Genomic DNA, 6,517 nt, shown 5'->3' on the forward strand with positions numbered 1-6,517 from the left:
ATAATGATTGGATTGCTTTAAGCTAGAGATTACAACTTAATGATTATCATTGTCAATGTAAAAAAATATAACGGTAAAAAAAAAAATACGTTTATTTCCAAATATTTTTATAGAAATTTTGTAAAAGATGAAGATATTAATGAATATTCCCCCATATTTAACGAATTCACAACAGAGTGGATCGGTGATCAAGAATTCTCGGTTGCCTCCTTTAATGAAGGGTAATTAATGACACATTCAATGCCTCATAAATGAGAGTTGATTTCCAGGAATAAAAAGGTGGGACTTACACTTGATATATTAATTAATGTTGTAGAGATTTTATGGGTAAGGAGGGCACAAACAGAAAAAGAAAGCTAGAAGTGGACTTTTCCTGTGAAGGACAAAGGTATGATGATGTATATTGTATAGTTTATATACACTGTTTTCAAATACATGAATTATAATAAACTGATTAAAATATTAATGTTGATAAGGTATACATATATTTTTTTAAGTAAAGATTTCCTAATAAGTCAAACTGTAAATATTATTGTTTTTTACTAACTTAGAATTATTATTATGATGAAAAAAATAATTTTAAGTTATAGTGTCTCTATAAAACGACTGCTTTTTTATTGTAAATCTTATACATTGACATATTACTTATTTAACCCTGTTGTTTTTTTTCAGTCAAACAAAGAAACCGAGATTTAGCGAGGAGAACCTTATCCTCTCCACATTCAGTTATATAGAGATATGTGTGTGTGAGAGTGGGTTAAGGGTGTGAGTGTGTGTGTATGTGTGTGTTATTGACCATAATTACTTAGTTTTTTTAAATTTTTTAAAAATAGTTATGGTAATGTTTTGGGAGTTTATTAAAGTTAACAAGCTCATTAAAGAAAATCATAGTCCTATGAGATAAATTTTCTGATATAGAGTTCCATTGTACCACAGGAGAAATTGGAGAAAATTTGAAACAACTAATTGCATCTATCAAGACCAGGGATGGGGTCAATTACAATGGAAAGTTATTAATTAAATTACAATTACTTGCTTAAATTCTTCAAGTAAATTACCATTACAAGAGTTTTCAAAAGTAATTAATTAAATTACAATTACTTTACAGATGTAATTAATTAAATTACAAATTACATTTTGAAAGTCATAAAAATTTAATAAAACTATGATTCATAAAAATTTAATAAAACTATGATTTAACTACAACACATAAATAGTTAAGGAGGAATGTCTATAAGGTGAAAAAAAATTCGTCATAATCAAAATACTTTCACTGTTTGAGAATTTGCTAACTATTTTGATAAGTAACACTTTTTGGAAAGAAAAAAAATAAATTTGGTTTTATTGTGTATTTCAAAACGCATGTACCGGTAGTAACAATATGGAGGTGCCCCATACCACCTTAATACTGAATAAACATTTAAAAGTCATATCCATTAACATACACCTATCATGTCAACTAGTATTTCCTGCATGCAAAACTATTAAATGAAAACTTTTTCCATTGCATTTTTATACACTATTTTTTTTTCTTTTTAAATACAATGCCAAAGTACATGTTAATCTCGGGTAGAGCACAAACTATAACACAAACCACGAATGTAAGCAAGACTAGAGACAGTCCCAAGTTGCCTTTAAATTCATAACTTCTCATAAAATTCTTGAGTTGTTCCACTATCTATCAATCCTTTTTTATTAACGGTTCCAACAGCAAAAATATCTGATAATATATGATTGGTTGCAACCTCTCTGGTTCTAAAGTCATTTTTCAACTTTCTTTGAATATTGTCCTTTTTTTAGTAGAGCACAGAAGTTTTGGTGCATCCTGAAAGCAAATTATAGAAGCAGTCATGAACGCTTCATAACCATCGCTACCATAATGCTTGTATAGTCTTCAGATTTGGGTTCATCCTCAACAAAGAACAGAAAAAACTAACTATTGTTTGCTCTTTTCTGTGTGAATGAAAGTAGGTCCTATTACATATGAAAGTCGACCCCTGTATCTACCATCTGCATGTGCAATTTTGAAATTTGGGAAGCAAGTATTTGTAACATAGAAATTTCCCACAATGCAAGTCGGATCGATTGAAACACGGAGAAATTTAAAGGGTGTGTATAGAAATGTTTCAGATCCTTCAGGTCTGTTTTTACTAGTCCACAGTCATGAAGTCGGGAGATTCTGATCTTATTTTACTAGTCCCCGATCATAAAGTCAGGAGCTTCCGTCTGATCTTGTGTTGACTATTTTCCGGACCAAAAAAATAGCATTGTTAACCTTACAGGGTTGCTCCTATTATTTTTTTTAACTAGCTATTCCAATTCTTTATCTAATTTCTTCAATTGCAAGATACCTTCATAATTTAATGTGCTGAATGGTGCGGATAAAACCCCCCTTTTTGTTATATTCAGGGGTTATGATCGGTGTCCGATGGCGCCTCATCTTTAACAAATGTATTTGATCATAGCTTTGTATTAAAACATGTAACGTACTTGTAATGTAGATTGAAAAATGTTGTTTTTTTATTATGTGTTCACATGCAGCACGTACGCATTCTTTAATAAGGATCGGCCTGCTTAATGTCAGTTCTTCCTGAAAATGTATCATTGCCTATATTTGTGAAATATTTTTTGGGATTAGTTTATTTTTCATAATTTTTTGGCCCATGTTCACGTGCACCAAATAACCAGGAAAATGACATTTGGATATCATATCTATGGTACATGTAACTGTATAGATGCACCTATACCACCTGACTTGAGTCTAAAAACAAATATCAATGGTGTATGAATGAACCATAACAGGAAATCATAGACAATTATAAAATGCCATAGCCGACATGATGTACTATTGTTTATATTTCTACAAATTTGATTAAGGGAGTATGGGACTGACACCAAAGTAATTAAACAATTTTAAAAATTGGTTCAACAAATAGCATTGCATTTTTTCTAACAAAATATAACAATTTTTTGATAGGTTAATATGTTTGTTTCCATGGTAACGGTATCCAAACATACCCTTGTTGAAAATACTTCCGTTCATCAAAATACACCACTTGCAACAGAAATGAAGCAATGCTACATCGTTTATAGTAATTTTATTTCATTTTTCTTATATGCTATTTATAATACATTGACAGAAGAACAATTTATTAAAAAAAAAATTCTGAAAGCCTCCTCAGTATCATACAATGTGCGACCGAATTTCCTCTGCATTGTTCAGATTTGTTGCTTTTTGTGTTGACCTTCAATGCAAAATGGTCAAAAAATCTGTTTTGATATAATTGGAAGTTTTATTTTTGAACTTAAACGAAATATACAAATGTTATGCTTTCACTGGAAAAGGAGAAACTCATATGTCAATGACTTAGATAAAAAGATATTGCAATCTGAATTTACTCTTGTCTGTTTTTACAATTTCGCGCCATTTTCACTTGATCACTATTCTAGTGTAGATAAAATAATCAATACCAACTTTTTGTTCAATAAACATTGAGTCAATTAATAATATCTTTACTACAATGCTGGTACTTTATAACATTCACCAAAAAAGTAAAAAATTATTCATTTAAATCCCAAATTTCCTCTGCTTAACTTGACATTCCTCTGCTAAAATACAAATTTTTAAACCATTTGCACCTTATAACAATATACCAGGTAGGAACAAAATAATTCTAGTAGGTATAAACAAATAAATATTTAATTTATGATTTGCTACATGTATCTTATAATTATTTTTTTCAACTCTGAAATATAAAAAAAGATTGAAATCAGCATTACATTATGTACAAAATGCACAGTACAAATGCCGAATATAATTTTAAGCTATTTTGGCAGAACAACATCCATTACTGTTACAACCATATATTATGGTATGAATTTTTTTAACACTAATCAAGTTTATACTGGACATTTAACTCCTCACATGTATATGTACAATGTAATAGATCAACAAACTTATACAAATAATGCACCCAAATCAAAAGCCCTCTCAACATTGTTACATGTATTACCAATCTAGCATAACTAATGAAGCTGACAATTACCGCTCCAGAACGAACGCTATCAACAATTTTATTATATATCTAACATAAATATTGAAGCAGACAAGAGCACATCCTTGGCTTATCTTTGCAACATCTGCTTTTTTATTTGGGCAAAGATGTAGTATAAACATCTTTTGAGATACTGTATGACTTTGAAAGTTAACGTTGTGTGTTATTTTTTCACAAAGTATAGATGGTTCCTTAATATTTCCTTCACATGATTAGCATCCAATGTTTTACCAATATTTGTGTCAATGTTTGTCCGAAGTTTGGAAATCATTGTGCTATCTTCATTACCAACTATTGTCTTTATACAAATAGACCCATCATTCACATCCTTGACCATCTCTTCTATCATGTCACTCTCCATGGCCTTCATAGAACTTTCCGTTCCAGTTGATAATGCAATCATGTGGAGGAGGTGTTGATTTGGAATTGAGAGACAAAGTACATGTGCGACAGGATTTCAATCTTGTTGAAAAGTTTTCTATTTTTCCAGAAAATGTCCCGATCATAGATGAATGACCTGAAAGATGGGAAATAGCATCAACTTAAATACTTATACATAGAGAAATATCTAAAAACTGTTGTGACATTCAAACACAGGAATTTCTTAGGATGTACAATTTATGGTTCATAAAGACTAGGCCTCGGACAATTCAGGGTTTATTCAACTACATGCAGTTCGATTTCCATGGCATTCAAAAATTATATAATTTAGAATTTACTGATATAATAAACAAACTTTTTAAATAAATGAAAGACTTTCAATTGGCACACTCATGCTTAGAGTATTAAAAAGAATAAAATAAATGACAAAAATTATATTGCACAGTGATAATCTCTGGGACTATGGATTCAGTCAAAATATATATGGAATGATACATTAACTTTTACATGTATATGGAATAATACATTAACTTTTATTTGTACCTTACTGTATGGGGGCTTTAATTTGTTGATATGAAAGAGTATACCCTTGAAATCCATGAAAATTAAACCAATCACAGTGATACACTGTACCAAACGAAATTACCCAGTAGTTTATGTACTAGTAATTTATCAAATACCTGATAAACCGTCATTACTTCACTCTCTCTATCTATTCTGCCAACCAGCATATTTCTATATATAGCTCTTCTTCATTAGGAGATCAATACAGTCTAAAAATGGCCTCGACCATCGAGCTCTCTTAAATGCGTATCTGCTTACATCCCTAGTTCCACCAAACTCCTCCACTGTCTCCAACCACATTCAGACATTGGGACAACTTTTTCATGGTCAACATCTGTAATATTAAGTTACATAATCAGGAATTTTTGCACCATGAGAGAATTTTAAATGGAACACCAGTTGGTTGCAAAGTTGATCAGTAGAAAAAATATATGCATATGTACTTGATATTATAAAGGCATAAACAGACTCTAACTTAGTTTTAACAGAAAAAAAGACACCATCTAAGGTTGACATTGTACTTGACATCTATTTTACACCTATTTGAAATTTATTTTGCTGTCAATATGTAAATTATGAGTTAATGTGTATACCATAGTGTATATCATTACATAAAGTGTTCAATCTGTCTTTCTATTTTAAAATACATCTCCTGACGTCATGGGTTCGGTTTCCAATAGTCTAACTCTTAACCCCACACATAATGGCTGTCAGTTTACAATTTCTATCAAAACTAAATCATTTTTAACCTCACTCATATAAAGCATCAGAAATTACTGATACAAAATCAAAGTCCTCATCATTTGCAGTTTCAACTTGTAGCTTACAGTCTGTCCCGAGTTACTGCTTCCATCACGTTTTGATTAGTTTTAATAAAAATACACATACCTGTGAAAGAAATGCTGTTGAAGTCGATAAAAGGGAAAATATCCAAGATATCTTAATTGAAAAATTATCATTTTTCACTCATAAAAGTTCACAGGAACAAAAACAAATTTCTTACAGAGATTTATAATGGGAAATGTTTACATCTTTTCTCCATTCGGAAGTACTCCGGACACCTCGCACAATTTTTCAACGTTATCACCCGGGCTTATTTATGGCTGATGCAATGCAAAATCTCAGCAGACTTTTTATTTTGGGATGTGTATTGAAACCCGGAGGTAGAGGGGCCGGGGTTTCAAAACATATAATCTGGACATTTTTTATAACAGTGGATGAACGTAGTTTGAACTCAAAGGTATTTATGATTATCAAAGTATCAAAAGAAAAGTAGTGGAAGCAAAAACTCAGGACAGAGTATAAATATAAATTGAATACCAGCTAATTTGACTAATGAATATGCATAGAGACGACAGGAGATTTCGTATGTGTGGTATGACATCATTTTGAACCATACATTGAAAATCGACTACTGGAAACATCTGATTATCTGAAACATGTGACGACATGATACAAATTCTGATATATGTTAGAATTAAGTTTAACTATTAATAATGAGAGACAAAGAATTCCAC

The 6,517-nt window shown here is 30.8% G+C and overlaps 1 long non-coding RNA gene across 1 annotated transcript; it reads right to left on the bottom strand.

The window, feature by feature from the left end:
* Positions 1-3,083: 3,083 nt before the first annotated feature.
* Positions 3,084-5,451, bottom strand: LOC136271254 (uncharacterized). The gene is made up of 2 exons (XR_010709149.1): positions 5,117-5,451; positions 3,084-4,572 (listed from the first exon to the last, which is right to left on the bottom strand). It is a non-coding gene; the product is annotated as an uncharacterized lncRNA (long non-coding RNA).
* Between the last annotated feature and the right edge of the window lie 1,066 nt (positions 5,452-6,517).

Source organism: Magallana gigas, chromosome 1 (genome assembly GCF_963853765.1).
Source record: "Magallana gigas chromosome 1, xbMagGiga1.1, whole genome shotgun sequence".
NCBI classification, from domain to species: Eukaryota; Metazoa; Mollusca; class Bivalvia; order Ostreida; family Ostreidae; genus Magallana; species Magallana gigas.